Source organism: Neofelis nebulosa, chromosome 9 (assembly GCF_028018385.1).
Source record: "Neofelis nebulosa isolate mNeoNeb1 chromosome 9, mNeoNeb1.pri, whole genome shotgun sequence".
Lineage (NCBI taxonomy): Eukaryota > Metazoa > Chordata > Mammalia > Carnivora > Felidae > Neofelis > Neofelis nebulosa.
Genome location: NC_080790.1, coordinates 55,523,990 through 55,541,596, shown reverse-complemented (window position 1 = coordinate 55,541,596; position 17,607 = coordinate 55,523,990). Strand labels below are relative to the sequence as shown.

Here is a 17,607-nt window from a genome sequence, read left to right as displayed (position 1 = left end):
ACTTACAACCTAAGTGACTCTGGGGGTCTGAGTGAGGAAGTGGATTGGCCCCAGCTGGCTCCTCATATTTCGTATCTCCAATGCTCTGCTTAACCCAGATGATGTCACTTTTTACTCCCAGGCTTATCTGTGGACGCCAAACTGCAGGAGAATCTCTCCTCCAACTGCTCACAGCCTCCCTAGCCCATGACGTCATTCCCACAGCCTTCCGTGGCTCCCTGAAGCTGCTCCCTTCACCTATCATCCCACCATTCCAGAACAGTGGCACGCACATCAATAAAACATAGTCTGTGATTTGGGTTTCATTAAGGTTTTGAGGAAATCTTTTGCCCTGGACAGTTAGAAAAGGAAACAGAGCAAAGAAATAAAACAGCAGCTCATTAGACCTGAAGCAGAGCATAGAGTTGAACCCTACTCACTTGGAGAGGGTTGCTTAGGGGTCTTGGGAAGTCCGCAGGCTCTATGAAAAGGAGTGTTTCTCTTCAGACATTAAGCAAGTAATTTTGTCAGTGGCATTTAAATGAAGGGCAAGAGGTCTAATCTAACCACTAAGATATCAAATTAGAACAAAACCATTCTAAGAGTGTGAGCCCCTTACTTGATAACATCTGAACCACAGGGACTGCCTTGACCACTTGAGGCTGCCTGACAATCCCAGCACCCTTACAAAGCCGGGCTTCCCCTTTCTGTAAGAAATTCTTCCTTAAAAGGAGATGAGTTTTGGGGAAATAGCTTTTTTAAATAGCTATTTATGAAGGGTCTATTCCCCAGTAGTTGTCATGATCCATGCTTTGGTGCATGTTGCCTTATTCTGTGGGGATTCAGTTGAGGTCAGAAACAGTGGGTCTGCTGAGACCTTATGAGAGTCTGCAGAGGAGCCTGTGATATGAGGTCCCAGATTTATAAATTGGGGCTTGGAGCAAGGGGAGTCACCCAGCTCAGGGCTTCTTCAGCAGGGGATCTTATTAAAATACATACCCTTGTGCCGCAGGTCTGGGATGGCACTTGAGATTTCGCATTTCGAAAAAGCTCCTGGACCACTCTTTGGGCATCTCCATTGGATCATCCCAGCCTTGGCTCTGGTGGGAGAGGGGTCTGGCTGCTGGAGGTGGCTGATGCTGTCAAAGGATCATGAGTGAAAATATTCAGCCTCCTACTTTTTCCCAGTTCAGTCCCCTAAAGAGAGCTTTCTTTTTTTTAATAAACCCAGTGGTTAACAACCAGCTTGTTAGTTAAAGGCCTGAGGGACACAGAGGGAGGCTTGTGCTCTACTACTCAGTTCATTAACCAGAGTAACAACCAATTTCAAGGTGATTATTGCTATTATAAGCTCTGATCAATTTTTTAAACATGTTTCCAGGTTTTGAACCTAAAGCAGGAATATTAGAGCAAGGAGAGCAGCTGTGTTGAGAATTAGTCATATCCCCAGATTAATATCTGATCTCTCCATCAAAAGGGACACAGGACACATTTAGTTAGGGTTCTAATTGTGCCTCCAATAAACCTCCACCACAGTGAAATATGAGCACCCATAATTTTTAGTTTCAACTTCCTATTCATAATCCATCTGACTGGATGGTCTTGAGCAAAGGCAGTTAAGGCAATTTGTTTCACTTATATAAAGGAATAAATCAGTGCTTAATTATATGAGGTTTATTATTAACAGTGCTGGCAATCTGACCATATGCCATGACTTCATCTTTTTAGATGAAGAAAAAATATGAGAATATATACTGATTGCTTTTATGATGCCTTTCTCCATTCTAGAGTGGCACATGGGGATGAAGGTAGCACAAAATGTGACCCAATGAGGAAAATAAGAGGCCAGGAATTCGCTTCTCTGAACACCCAACAGTGGACCTGGGGTGCAATGGAGAATGGTCAGGGAAGAGTTGCCATCGATCAGGAGGAGGGATACTTCAACCCATCCTAAGTACCACTTCCCATCATGAGAACAAGGCCATCAAATTTTTTTCTACAGAATCTCAGTGTCTTTCCTAAACCAGCATCCAATCGCCAGCCTGCAACAGAGGGAGAGAGACACAGATTTGATGTCAGAGGTGTGGGTCCACCTCCCTACTCTTGCTCTTATGAGCTGTGTGACTTGAGTAAGTGATCTAACCCCCTGACTTCCAATTTCCCTAGCTGAAAAACTGGGATATCAATGTCTTCCATGCAAGGTCATATGAGGATTAGATATAATGGATGGTTAGCACCTGGCCCTATTAAGTGTGCAGTAAAAAGTGGCTATTAGTCTGGAAACTCCTGTGCTGGGGATAAATCAGAGATCTGAGACTTAACCATGTCCACATCCTGTTGTCCTAGGTGAACTGGCTACATCAATGACAATATTTCAAATTGTGTTTTCACACTCTTGCCTTTGATGTCTACTTCCAGCATCCAGGGCCAATTTGCCTTCCTCTTTAGATTGCTGTGTATCCCACAGCCCATTGGTAAATCTTTTTAATTTTTATTTATTTTTTATGTTTATTTAGTTTTTGAGAGAGACAGAGCACGAGTGGTGGAGAGGCAGAGAGAGGGGGAGACACAGAACCAGAAGCAGGCTCCAAGCTCTGAGCTGTCAGCACAGAGCCCGACACGGGACTCAAACCCATGGGCCATGAGATCATGACCTGAGCCAAAGTCGGACGCTCAACCGACTGAGCCACCCAGGCTCCCCAAGGTAAACCTTTAAAAAAAAAAAAGTTGGGGCACCTGGGCGGCTCAGTCAGTTAAGGGTCCAACTTCAGCTCAGGTCATGATCTCATGGTTCGCGAGTTTCAGCCCCACATCAGGCTCTGTGCTGACACCTCAGAGCCTGGAGCCTGTTTCAGATTCTGTCTCTGTCTCTCTGTCTGTCTGTCTGTCTGTCTGTCTCTCTCTGCCCCTCCCCCACTCACGCTCGGTCTCTCTCAAAAATAAATAAACATTAAAAAAAAGTTTATTGGGGTGTCTGGGTGGCTCAGTCAGTTAAGTGCCTTTGGCTCAGGTCATGATCTCATAGTTGGGGAGTTCAAGCCCCGCATCGGGCTCTGTGTTGACAGTGCAGAGCCTGCTTTAGATCCTCTGACTTCCTCTTTCTCTGCCCCTCCCCAGTTCTCCCTCTCTCTCTCTCTCTCAAAAAGAAGCACTTATTTTTTTTTTCAAAGTTTAGTTATTTTGAGAAAAAGCATGAGCAGGGGAGGAGCAGAGAGAGAGAGGGATAGAGAATCCCAAGCAGTTTCCACACCGTCAACACATGGAACCCAACACGGGGCTCAATCTCACGACTGTGGGATCATGGCCTGAGCCAAAAATAAGAGTCAGACGCTTAACCAACTGAGCCACCGCAGGGCCCCTCGTAAACCTTTCTGAGGTGTGCCTATTTTATAGATGAACTAGTCTTGTATCACACAGGATGCTGGGAGGCTCTGAATTTATTGAGAAAGGGTGTTAAAGCCTTCAGGATCAGAAGTGGGAGCAGGCAGGTTTGCTCAGGAAATGCCTCACATAGGTTCCTGGAACTCCTGCTTTGTCAGATGCTAATAGCCCAATCAGTGTATATTCTCCCTTCTTCCTTGGTAAAAGAATCCAGTTGGGATTGCCTGGCTAAAATATGCCCTTACAGGTCAGAGTGACCAATGATGTGTAGATGGATATTGTTGAAAATGAGTTACAAGAAGAGATTTTCTCTTAAGAAAGAGGCAGACAGCTAGGATCTCCTCGTTTCGCCCTTCATCCCCTACATAGGCATGGAAGTGATGATGACTACAGCTCCAGTAGTTATCCTGGACCAAGAAGCATCTCCAGGGATGGAAGCCATCCTCTTGATGAAGGAACAGGAAGCTGGAAAGAACCTAGGACTCTGAGGACACCACAAGGTCATGACATTAGCCTAGTGCTTGTCTCCAGACTTCTTTTGCATGAAAAAGAAAAACTCATAATTTATATAAGGTACTGTTATTCCTGACCTAATTACTGTTAGCCAAATGCAATTCACCTTGCATTCTTATATACATCCCAAACAGACTTCCACTATTCACAAAGGACCCTGGAAGAACAGTGTTCCAGATCTGTGCTAAAAATGTGAAGAGCTGAGCTTTCCAACACAAAGTTATTAATAAATCAGTATGTTTCTTATAGATGGCCACAAATGTGGATGTTCCTTCTAGAGAGAAGGATTTATTTAATTTTATAATACTCTAGACTTGTAATAAATACCCTAAAGGCACACCTTTCTCAAGGTCTTTAGCTTAATTGGGTCCATATTCTAAAGCTTATGAAGTCACCAGTCCTAAATAGCTCTGCTTTTCATCCCTCACCAAGGCAGCCTTCAACCCTGTACTAGATACTGCAGCAAAATAAAATGTTCTTGAAAACATTAAGGGCTGATGAACTGGTTTGGATTTTCTCCAATCCTCTAGACTTTCTCTTCTCCCCATAGATCTAAAATGAAGTCCACTCACTTTGATATGAAGGCACTTGATTTGGGGCCACTCCACATTGATTTATCTAGCAGAAGGTGCTTGCATTTTTCAAGCCAGAGCAAAGAGCTTCCATACCACTCTGCCACTGGTGTGGTACACTGGTTCTTGGCTGCCAAATTAAACATACTGCACCATTTCTTGCTCCCACAAAGAGCAACTGAGATGGTCTGACTTGAGAATATCACCATTCAGCACTAGAGAAATATATAAATCCAAAAAATCCAAATCCTAGTTTCCCTTCCCATATATGACACTTTAGGTAACTAGTGTACAGAGGAAAAAAACAGATGGAATCTATCTGAACTTTCATAAGTCATCCAATACTGACTCACACAAACATTTCCATGTTGTCTTAACTTTCTTATCTTATATTGCTGATATAACATGGATCATATGACACTTAACAGGTAGAAATTAATTGTCGAGTAAACTTCAAGAGGGCAAACGGGCTAGTCTCCTATGTCTATTCTAGTGTTATTTAAAATCTTTATAAAATGATAAAAAAAATACTTGGGTTTGGTTTTTTTTATTTGTTTTTGTTTTTGTTTTTGTTTTTCAGAGAGAGAGGACACACATGAGTGAGGGGCAGAGAGAGAGAAGGAAAGAGGGAGAGAGAATCCCATAAGGGGCACAGAGAGAGAGAAAGAGAGGGAGGGAGAGGAAGAGAGGGAAGAAGGGCTCACCCGAAGCAGGGATCATGCTCACCCAAAGCCAGGTCTGGAGCGCACCTGATGTGGGACTTGAACTCACGAACTGTGAGATCATGACCTGAGCCAAAGTCAGATGCTTACCTAACTGAGCCACCCAGGTGCTCAGAATACTGGTTTGTTTTGTTTTGTTTTGTTTTGTTTTGTTTTTTTGTTTTGTTTTTTAATGTGGGCAGATGTAACAGCTGGGTGGACTTGTTCTTATCTAGATATAAGAGATAAAATTTAAGATACCTCTATTTGATTAGAGAAAATGGCTCATTTGAACACAGATTGACATCTAACAGAGAAAATTGCAAAGGAATACAAATACAAAATAAAAACACTACCAGAAAAACACCTGGTTGGAGGGAGAGGCAAAGAGACATTAGTTGTTCTGAATTCTCCAAAGATAATATAAGACTGTATCAAATGAACTCTACCAACTGCCTAGTAATCCTTCCCTGACCACGGTAATAGGTAAACATTCTGTTGGACCTCTAGAACATACTCTAAAAGCTCAGGGTTCTGATTCTGGGGTTCAGCAATCCAGAATTCTACTTCCTAGCCCTAGAACTGCAGAAGACAGTGGGGCCAGTAGACCACTAGCAAGGAGATCCCAGTCCTGCCTTAAACGGTCTCCAGCCAGGATTTAATGAGGCATGAATTTGCATGGCATAGTAGATTTTTTCTGTAAGTAGTTAATTAAACTCTTGAAAAAGTGATCATAAACAGAGCTGATAAACTCAACCCAAATTAGAACATTAACTAATCAAAGCAATAAGCTTCACCTCAAAAGTACAAACCAAAAAGCTTGTAATGCCCATCTCCTCACATATAATCACACACACACACACACACACACACACACACACACACACACACACACTCATACACACACACATTAGTTAATTACTAAACTCTAGTCCTAAATTTCAATCTGGTTAAATAAGGTGGAGTGGGACTTGAAAACTGAAAATGTGAATGTAAGAGAATCCAGATGTCAGTCCAATTCGCACTGGAAGGTGTGGAGAGACCCGTGCCGACCTCTGCTTCCATAAGTGAATCCACTTCACAAGTCAAGTTAACATCTTGTTGTCTAGTTTTTATATTCATATACGTAATAAATTAATAGCTCTCTGCCTTAACTTGGAATTCTCAAAGTAAAATTGCATCTACATGCATTTTTTGCTCCTTAGAATACACTAGGTTTCCCAAAACCGTAATAACACACTAGAAAGCAATATTTCAGGTGATATATTTCATAGCACTTGGTCCTTAGCCCTCCCACACACACAAATACACCATGTCTTAGGAAACCATATAGAAAATAGGCAGTCTACTTTTTAATACCATTTTGTTCTGGGTTACAAAAAATACATGTAAAATATTTTTAAATTACCAAAAAAAAACACCAAAAAGGAAAAAAATGTATATATATATATATGTACATAATATATATACATATACACATATGTGTGTGTGTGTGTGTGTGTATATATATACATATTACGTATATATATACGTGTATATATATACATATATATATACGTATATATATACGTGTATATATATATATATATATGCATATATATACATATATATATATAATCTCCTTGGTCAGAGAGATAAACCCTATTAACATTTTTGTGTCTTTTTTTCCTAGTCATTTTAGGAAATGTGTAAACATATAATTTCTAGAAAAAAATGTATATCACTTAGTAGTCTACTTTTTCACTAAGGGATGCATACTAAACATTTTTCCATGGCATCAAATATTCTGCAAAGTTATTTTGAGTGACTGGATAAATTCTATTAGATTCCTTACTGTTCAGATGAAAGTAAAAACCTTAAATTAACCATTCTCTAATATTGAGTATTCTGATTGTTTCTAATTTTTCAATACCTGTCCTTAGAGGCAAGCCATTGCATACATTTATTAACATGATTTTTCTTGAACAAATTACTAGATGTAGAATTTAGGACAAAGAGTGTGAACAAATTTAAAACATTGATACATGTCAGACAAATGCCTTACAGATAAGTTGTACAAGTACAATCTGCCATAAATATATGAAAATGTCCCAAAGTGTGGTGAATTTCACTAATGTCCTTAACAGCTTATTTTCTCTTTGACAACTAAAAAAACAGACATGAATTAAAATTTAATTTTTTATTGCTAGTGAGATTAAGCCTGTATTAATTTGCTGATTGTCCATTTGTATTTCTTCTCTATTAACAGAGAAGTTAATTATTTATTCATGATCTTAACCTTTTTTCTATTAGAGTGTTTGTCTCTTTATTTGGTTGGTAAGAATGCAGTATATTTTAGGGATATGCATCTTTTAGCTGTCAAAGACTATACACATTTCCCCCAGTTGTCTTTCAACTTTCCTCATAGTTTTGATATTTAGAAATGTTGGAGGGTTTTTGTGGCCAAATCTATCCATCTTCTGTCATATTTTTAAATTATTTTTATAAAGTCCTTCTTTGCCTTATAACATCACTTATTATATTTACGAACTTCTGCCATTGCATCTACTGATTTGTGTTTTGCTTTTGTTTTTAGCTCTCATATTTAATACATCTGAAACTTATTTCGCCATGGCAAAAGGAAAGGCCCCTCTAATCCAGACTAAATGATTATCCATGAGTCCCAACTTACCCCACTGGTACAACATACATTCACTACCTTATTTATACAGCACTACATTTGGGCTATAACTTAAGCATAATGATTAAGAGGTTGAGTTTTAGACTCAAGACGGAACTGATTTGGATTCACCCTTCCTACCTCCTATGACCTCTGGCCAGTTACCCAACCTTCTTAAGCTTCAATTTTCTCACCTGAAAACCACTTAGCATAAGACCCTGCACATATTAAGTGCTCATAAATATTAGTCATTAGCAATATTTTCAATAAGTTCTCAGAATGACCACCCAAATTCTACATCTGCATCCGATTTTTTGTCACCACAACATTGAAGAATTGTATGGACAATTTCCCCAATGGCCTAAAGCTTAGTGAGGTAGCCTTCCTCACTTCAACCACGCCATGTAGAGCCAAATGACAATTCAAGGGGCACCAGAGTCACTATGTTTCTCCACAAAATTCCTGGCCTCCCTTTCTCCCCCTGCCTCTTAGTATAAGCCACCACAGGCCAGCGGAAGGGCAAGAGGGGTCCACAGGTCAATGCCACTGCTTCCCCCACCTACAAAACACAGACTCTGCTCCAGCCTCCTCCCTGACTGGGAGAAGCCCACTCACTTTACTCTATGGCTTAAAGTATTTACTTTTCCTTAAGGAAGAACCAGTGTCATTACATTTGGAGGCCTGGATAGTTTAGAACTCAGGAGAAAAGAGAACTCAGGGAGAGAACTCCAAGGCAAGACACTCAGAGTTTTCAATGGTTGTGCAATTAATTCAGTAACCTGCCCCAATCTCAGATGATCTCTAAAGACTGAAAAAATACCACCTGGCTAAAAAGCCAAGCAGTTAAATCTGAGACATAAATCATGTCTTGGTTACAAAGTTCTCCACCTCTCTCTTAAATCATTACATTCACTCCAATATTTCCTTAGCACAGAGGTGGGAGGCAGTTTGATATACAGCGGAAAGAACACAGTATTTGGAGTCAGATACAGTTGAGTTTGGGGAATCGCAATTCCAACATTCATCAGCTATGTGAACTTGGAAAAGAGAATGAGTTTACTCATCTGAAAAATGGAGACAAAGCTTCTAACTTTACAGATTTATGGTAGGGATTAAATCCTACCTGACGTAGGAGATATTAACAAATGGTAGGACTTGTTACCTATAATCATTGGCACTTCAGTGTATATACTGTCTTCTCCATATTCTCTCAGTTAAGGACCTAGGGATTTGAGAGCTAGAAGGGAGATAGATCCAGTCGTCTAACTCTTCATTCTACACAGAGGAATTGAGACCCACCAAAGAGTTCAAAAGACATTTCTAAGACATGTGACCGGATACCCGCCAAACCCCATCACCTGTCTTTTAGTCTAGTTCAGTTCAGCATTTATTTTAGCATCTACTATATGTTGTGTGATGGAGAGTAAAATGAAGAATAAGACAGAGCCTACACCCTTGGGCAGCTCAAATTTCAGTTCCCCTCTGGGTGTACACTCTCCCTCTTTAGACCATAAACTCCTCAACTGTGTCTGCCACCACCTTCTAGCACCCCACAGGAGCCAAAGTCCTGTGGTGCATACAATTGGTACCAAACACATTTTGAAGAAAAGAACTAAGAAGCATCTTTATTGTTTCGTATCAGGTATGCTCCAGATGGAGAAAATCATTTTCCCAAGTAAGCCAGGGTCCACAGTACAACTTGCCTTGTCCTCTAGGGCACCATTCTCTCCTTAGCCTCAGTCCAGCCCCACAATAGTGACAGTAAAAGAATCTGACTCCAGAGCTTCCAGGTTTCTCATCACACCATCTCTTCTAATAATATAGGAAAATGCAGAAGATAATGTAGGGCAGTCCACTCTCTGAGTAAAACAGGCAAGAGCCTTTTGAATGGATCCCCCGCTCTGGGTACAAGTGGTATGAGGGCTCATCATTAAGTTCTTCACTTCGTTATCTCTTCTTGCTGAGCCTTCACTGTTCCATCACTATTCTCCATCAGCTCTTCGATTTTACGTCTAGACCTTTGCTTTGAATGTCTCCGTGTTGCTGCACTATCAATTAGTAGCTGCAATTAATTCTCTAGAAGCCAGGCTTTCCTGGCCAAGTACCCGGGAGTCAAAGTGACTCCTTCATCTTGGGAGATGGTGCCCATGACTGCCTGACTCTTCCAGTAGGCATCAAGGAAATTGAAAGCCACTTCCAACTTGCTTACTCTCTGTGTGCATATTCCTGTCTTCTTCCTCTGGCTAGAGCTGAGAGAGCCAGGCAGTGAGGTCTCAGTGCCTCTGAAGAGGATCTACCTCTGCACATAGCCATAATTTGATGCCTCTCTCTGGGATACATATAGGGAGTTATTGAGCCAAGAGTTTATTATCGAGCTTAGCATGAATACACAGTGCAGAGAGCTGAGTGCAAAACCAAATGTTCCAAGTGTTCCTAATTCCATGTGTTTTGAAGTGCCTGAAGCAGGAATTTTATGGAAGAGGGAGAAAGACTCTTCCCTGGTGGTAAATTAAGGATACATCTCTTTAGCTTTGGATCACGATCAGGCCCTTAGCAGTGAACTAATCCCATTCTCTCTTTATTTTCTAATTGCATTCTTACCAACAAGGCTGAACCTTGTTTTCATAGTATGGTAAGCCTTGCTAAAAAGCTTCTCTGTTCTGAGGCTCCCTCTAAAACATGTCTTCACTTCCAAGGGTAATGAACTCTTTTATAATAAACGCCTTGCTTTAATGCACACTCTCTTTGGTTTCCAGGAACTGCCTTATAATTACACAGCTCAGTATTGCATGTCAGAGGTTTGCTTCACCTTTAATATTTTATGAAGAAATTCAGATTTTGACAGTAAAAATATTTAACCCAGAGGACCCGGAGCTCAGACTATTATTTTGTAAAGTAGCCATCTAGCTGCACACTTGTGCATCGCTGCTTTCCCCAGTGCATACTCACACTCTTTGGTTCTCTCTGAGCAGACCCAACCACATGCTGTCCAGATGGAAACCTGGCTGTATCATTACATTATATTGAAATAACCCAATACCACCTGTTTCTGTTGGGGCTCCTGCCAACATTTTCCCATAAAACATTTATTTTGCTAATATTTTAGTTGGTCACCACAGAAGGACACTTGAAGTTAAAGATTTACCATGTGTTGCAGCCACTCGGAGCCAAGAGAGGCAAAAAAATAAAAATAAAAACAAAAAGCCCTTTGAAACCAGACAGCTGAGTTGGAGAAGAGCAAATGTCTATCCATTGTTTCCATCGGTGGATGCTTCACCTGGCATGATGTAATCATGGGCACCGGGATTTCAAAACAAGGTTTTCTTGGCGATCTTCACAAAATGAATTGTTTTCGTGTGTCTGGTGCTCACCTTTGGGTTGTAAAAATATTTTCAGCTTTGTAAGGAGACTTTTCTTCTTCTTGGCAAATTTACCCCGTCCAAGATGGTGCATGTGTAAATAAGTTTATGAGGATAGGAAGTGGATCAGATTAATTTGACATATAGAAACATAAGGTGTATATTATTTTCATTCCATCAAGAACAGGATCGGGGATTGGTGTTACATATTAGGAACTGACCCTGAACATGATGTTCAAAGTCATTAAACGCTCTTGGAAGCAGAAGCAATGACTTTATCTTCGGGGCTGAACATCCTCAGTTGGAATCCCTTGGTAAGTAGATATACTGCAACCTTAATACAGTTGGACAGCATTTTGTTTTTCTGTCTTCTGTAACTACATAATTGTTTGTCATAAAATATATAATTAAAGCTTAACTGGCTCTAAGATTGGGAGACCACTGAAAGAGTTTACCAAGAGTGTCACTTGGAACTGTCTGCATCTAGTTGCACCTTTAGAAGAAGACCTTTATCATCTACCTCCTGTGTCGTTGCCTCTGAACCCAGCTTCCCTGCTGATTTTAGCTTACACCAGCATTACTGACTTAATTTTCTCTTGTACACTGAACCTCTTCTCCAAAATGAAGCCCAGAGGACTAACAAAAACACACAAAGAGATTAATGGAGTTTGGCACATATGCTTAACTTCTCCAATCTTCTGGTTTTCACAGTGCCTGGAATGTTCATGAGATTTTCCCAGAATTCTGATTCACTGCAAAGCGGTATTCCTTTCTATCACTGTAATTGGTGATTCAATTATAAAGGTTAACTGCATAGCCTTTGCCCCTCTTTCTCCCCAGTTAATTAGGAGGCTGTGTCTTCCCTTGCGCCTCTTCTAGACTGATGACTAAAAATCAGAGGGGAAAAAAAAAGGAGTGAGCCTGGAGCCTCACTCATGTAATGTGTCCATTTTTCAGCTCAAGGAGCTCTTTTACACCAAAATGCCCACTTTGCATTGTAAAAGTAATTTATATTTTAGATATTTGTTTTAAAAGTCAACTTGTAACCTGTAATGGCTATAGATATAGATTAAGAATCACAAGTAAAGCAATGTACCTCTCTTGACAGCTCCCATTCATGTTCACATGTCCTCCCTGAAGACAGATAATCATATAATTAAGCGATCCATTTTTCAGCATATATGTGCTGCACAAAAGACAGTAATACAATGAATCCTGGTGTGTTCAAAGTAGAAAATACTGAATAATCACCTTTTTTTATGAAAGCACTTGACCTTTAAATTGATATTTTCCCCCAACAAATTAGAATTATTGTTCAAAGAGGTGTTGAATACAGCACAGATAATCCAAAGGTGGCCCATCTGTTACTCACTGTTACAGTCTGTCAAATCACAGCTTTAGCTGACTGCCATAAAAAGTACAGAAAGAGTCACTTTTGGCTTTCTGTCAATACCAACCTTAATTTTTTTGTTCCTTTTCTAAGATTATAAATCTAAATTCTTAAGACCCACATGAATTCATAAATACCAAATACCACTTGTGAATTTGCATCTTTGTACTTGGAGAATCTCAACATTCTGGATGGCATTAAGCAGGACAAGTGGTAACTCAGCCTTGAATGTTGAGTCTGCTCTCAAAACAGAAAATTTTCTCTTGAGTTGTCAGACTTAGCCCATAAAAATAGAAGATGTCCAGCTAAATTTCAATTTCAGAAGTATAAGAATGTCCCATACAGAAATGTATTCATTATCTATCTAAAATTGAAACTCAACTGGGCATCCTGCATTTTATCTGACTGCTCTGCATCTGAGCACTCAGTCTCTCATTCTGATTTGCTCTAGGTATCTCTTTTTTTCCCTTTTCTAAAGAGGGAAACATCAAAAATGGACAGCTACAGCTTCCAATACACATAGGTCGCTGATGGCTGAAAATGAGGAGTGCTAAGAAGTCAATATCCAACATCCTTTATGTTGTTGATTTTTATTAGTTACTGATTGGACCATCTCCCTTCTCTGATTAAACAACTCTCTTAATCACTGCCTCAATCCCTGGAATCCTTTATCAAGAGCAAGGACAATTCTGTCTAGTCTAAGGCAAAGAAAAATGTGAACCTTATGCTAATATTCAAAAGCTTTTGTTTACCCTGCCAGCATCTGTTGGGGTGTGTGCATTGTGTGGATTCATCATTAGAAATGCTCAAGGTGACACAATGGTTTCTGATGCAGTCAGCTCGGTTCTGTTTGAGCACTGGATAGGCGCCCTGCCCTTCCCCCAAAGGGTCCTCCCTGCACTCCAAGCTCAGACCTGGACCCAGGGGAAAGACTAGAGCAGCCAAAGTGGGCAGAAGGCCCCCTTTGGCAAGGCTGCCAGGCCAGAGGAGCATCCTGGCCCAGCAACAGCAGAAACCTCTTCACCACTAGCCATCCCCACCTTTCCACTGTTGGGAAAGAAAATTTTCCTGGGTCCCCACTTCATTTCCACTTCCCTCGTGTCATAAAGTGGCCACCACAGACTCAATATGAAATAATAATACTTCCTCAAAAAAAAAAAAGCAAACCTAAGAATCCATATTAAAGCAGAAAACAGAGGAGAATGAAAACATTTTTTTTCTTTATTGCACTGATGAGAATCAATAGTAATTTTAAGTGTTTTCATTTCACATTTAAAATGTTTTATATTTGTAAGTTTGGAGTTAAAAGGGCAAGTTCACTTACCTCATTTTATATCATAGCAATCTACTGCTAAAAGAAGCATAAGAGCACTTGCAACAATCTCTAAAAGGCATGGAACAGTTTTCCTCGCCAAATAGTTCTCCAAGTGTGGTCCCCAACCAGCAGCAGCAGCAGCAGCATCACAGGGTCTTTTCAGAAACAGAAATTCCCACCCCCATCCAGACCTGCTGAACCAGAACCTTTGTTATAACAAGGCTTCCAGGTGATTCCCATGCACTATGGTTCAAGAACCACTGCCCTGGTCTATGAGATACTGCCAGGGTAGACTGAGTATCTCCTGGCTATCTGACCCAAACAGTGGCACTTTCAAGCACTTTTATGGAGTGTTGTAGAGTGTTTGTAGAGTGTTTATCTCTTTCTGCCAATATGAGATTGGCACTTCAGATTTCTGTGCCAGACTTAAAAACAGATTAAGACACTGGTTTGTCCTTTTAAGAAGATGATCTCCATTTGTTACTTTGTACCTGCTCCCCATGAAACACACACACACACACACACACACACACACACACACACACACACACACAATTGCCTCTGCCCATTTCAAGGTATCTCCTCCTGCCCCCCTTTTGGTATATCCTGCACTCCCTCTCCACAGCCTCTTCTCTTTAACTTTAACCTTCAGCCTGTATCACCTCAGTCTCCACATTCACCCATCCCCCATTTCCCCTCTTCAGCCTCCATCTTTTCTTCAGTTTCCAAAGCTCCTTTCTCATTTACAGCCTTACCCTATGCACCATCTTTCACCCAATACCCTGTATCAATCTTAGAAACTCTATATTCTAGCTCCCACTCTTACCCTGTGCCCCTTTCTCTCCCATGTAAGCACTATCTCCTTTCCCCACAGGTTAGCCAGACTCATCATATCTGGCTGCTCATCCCCAGCTTCCACTGATTTCCTGATGGCTCTTGTTCTCAGCCCCAGGCCTTATGGGGTCACCAGTCCCAGACTTACTCCTCTTTCCCTAGCTCTGGAATCACCTGTCTTTGGCCTCTATTTCTGCTGTGACAGAATTTTTTTCTCTGATGTTACAGTCTTCCCCTACTTTCATACTCAACTCTTTTTATGATCTATCCATTGTTTTCCTTTTAAAATATATTTAAGTAAATAAGAGAGTTGATTTTGAGGGAAGTAACCGTCCAGGTGGGATGAGGATAAATCACAAATTGTGGAGGTGGTAACAGAACAGATGATGGTGTAAAATCCTGGTGTAGCAGGCGGGAAGGGCACTGCAAGAAGCCAGAAATGTTAAATATCAGAAAAGAAAAGATCCAGGGGTAGAGATAAGCCATGTGGCTCCAGATCACGGAAGGCATATCAGTATGGGAAGAGTAAAGAGCCAGCTCAGGTAAAACAAAAATTTTGAACCGGTAAGAATCTAATGAAATCCAAAGACAGCCTTCCTGGGACAAAAGAAAAAAAAAAAATAACCAGACAAACATTTAATTTCAGACAAACATTTAATTTCAGACACTAGGAAAAACCCACAAAGCCCAATGGTGGATGAGGTCCAGAGACCCCAGTTGAAGAAATATGATACGTTTAGAAAGAAAGGTTTGAGTGCCAGTCAAAAAGGATCAATGCCAGAAAAATGTGCAAGAACTTGAGCTTCACCTGAATTCAAGTTAGATCTTTGGAGGGGTGGTGTGTGTTTTAGGATACCCAGCTTTGTTTACTTTCTTTAACACAAATTATGTCTAATTTCAGTATGACTTTGTAAAATCTGTGTTTTGATTTCAGAAACTCTGGGCCAGTGATGTTGGCTTAATGCCAGAAAGACCAGGCACTAACATATTTTGAATATGATGTCACAAAGTACAGGAAATGATTATCACCGGGCAGATAAAAGGAAAATATCTTAAAAGAGAATATAAACTTCTTAACCTACTCTAGAGGCATCACGGTGAAAATTTCTGTGCACCAGAGAAAGAAAACTCGGTAATGTGTGTAAGGAGTGCTTTGCATATGTGTGAGGTTAGAGAAAAAGCCACACCTGGATTGCAAATGTATTGGCTCCATCTATGAGTGTTCTTCTACCAATCCTGAAACAAGAAAATTATTATTTTTGTGTTTCCAGCGTGATAGTGTCAGTTAACATGTATTCAGATGTTGCTATATGCCAATGCCACATGCATCAGCCCATTTAATCCTCTCTGTTACCTTATGAAGCAGAGGAAGCTCAAAGAGCTTAAGCAAAGAGTTGGTTAAATCCCTCTCCTAGAACCCAAAGGTGGTGTGGGCTAAACTAAGATTAAATCATACAGCCTGAACCCAGAGATCAAGTTCTTTTTTTTTTAATTTTTTTTAATGTTTATTATTATTTTTTAGAGGCGAGTGGGGGAGGGGCAGAGAGAGAGGGAAACACAGAATCCGAAGCAGGCTCCAGGCTCTGAGCTGTTGGCACAAGCCCAATGCTGGGCTCGAACCCATGAACCGTGAGATCATGACCTGAGCCAAAGTCGGATGCTTAATCGACTTGAGCCATCCAGGTGCCCCTCAGAGATCCAGTTCTTTAATACCATCCCAGATCCAGCAATGGTTCTCTCTCCCAAAGACCAATGTGGCTCAAAATGTAAATTCCCTAGTCAGACTGTTTTCCAACCAGACCCACAAACCATAATTGGATTATGCATTTAGAATCTGAGAAACAGGAAAGTGCAAATGGTCAAAATAATGAGCACTCATTAAACTCCTTGGAAAGAACAACATAGTCTTTCAAGGCAGTTCCTACAAGCAAGTTTTGTTTGAAGACAAAAATTTAAAAGTTGGGCAGGGCATCAAGGACGTGATCATCACTTCTAGATCTTGGTTGTTTTCCCCCAATACCCACTTCTCCACTTGTTTTCCCAGAGAATATGTAGGTGCTCACTTATTAAAAATAAACTTGCATGCCAGTCCACCCCAGAATAAGATCAAATGGCTATCATGGGAGTGATATGAAAATGGAGTCATTTCCGTGAAATTCCCAGGAGTGCTTTTTTGCTTTTAAGAGCAATGAAATCACTTTATGCTGGTAATTTATTATTTCCACCAGTTACTCAAATATTTGTCTACACGATGAAAAATTAGTTCTTACTCAAACATGTTTCTGCTTTTAAAGCAAAAGCATTCTAAATATTCAATGAAGCTGGGATTCTAGCAAAGGATCCACAAAGAGATAAATTAAAGACACATGCTTCCTTTCTCCTTAGATAAGCAAACTCAAAAAAAAATTAATAAAAATTAAAAAGCTATACCTCTCTTCAATAGACATTAAATTTTACAGACTGGACTAGATGCCTGGCCTCAGGGAAGGAGCATGACTTCATCTGAACACCACTTGTTTGCCCACTGCGCTGAGTTTCCATGTTAATTAGGTTCAACTGCTCCTGAAAAGGGTGGGTTCAAGCTAGTCTCTGTTCTGTTCCTGGTATTCATAGCCTCAAACAATAACTGTATGAAGACATGAACTTTTCAAAATGTAGATCGTGGCTGGTGTTACCGGAAAAAAATATAGTTTGTGGTTCAATAGTTATGCTGCAGATTTTTCTATCACAACAATAATAGTTACCATGTTTAGGGGTGCCTGGGTGGCTCATTGGCTAAGTATCTGACTTTGGCTCAGGTCATGATCTCGCCATCCATGGGTTTATGCACCGCATTGAGCTCTGTGCTGACAGCTCAGAGCCTGGAGCCTGCTTCGGGTTCTGTGTCTCCCTCTCTCTCTGCCC

The 17,607-nt window shown here is 40.6% G+C and overlaps 1 protein-coding gene and 1 long non-coding RNA gene across 11 annotated transcripts in view; one reads left to right on the top strand and one right to left on the bottom strand.

The window, feature by feature from the left end:
* LOC131484997 (E3 ubiquitin-protein ligase RNF113A-like) overlaps positions 1-17,607 on the bottom strand; it is a 505,434-nt gene that overhangs the window by 313,421 nt on the left and 174,406 nt on the right. The window lies entirely within an intron of this gene.
* Positions 5,728-16,173, top strand: LOC131484998 (uncharacterized). 2 transcript variants are annotated; one of them, XR_009248565.1, is made up of 3 exons: positions 5,728-5,845; positions 11,347-11,478; positions 15,638-16,173. It is a non-coding gene; the product is annotated as an uncharacterized LOC131484998 (long non-coding RNA). The 2 variants fall into 2 exon arrangements; XR_009248566.1 differs by lacking the exon at positions 5,728-5,845 and adding an exon at positions 9,334-9,447.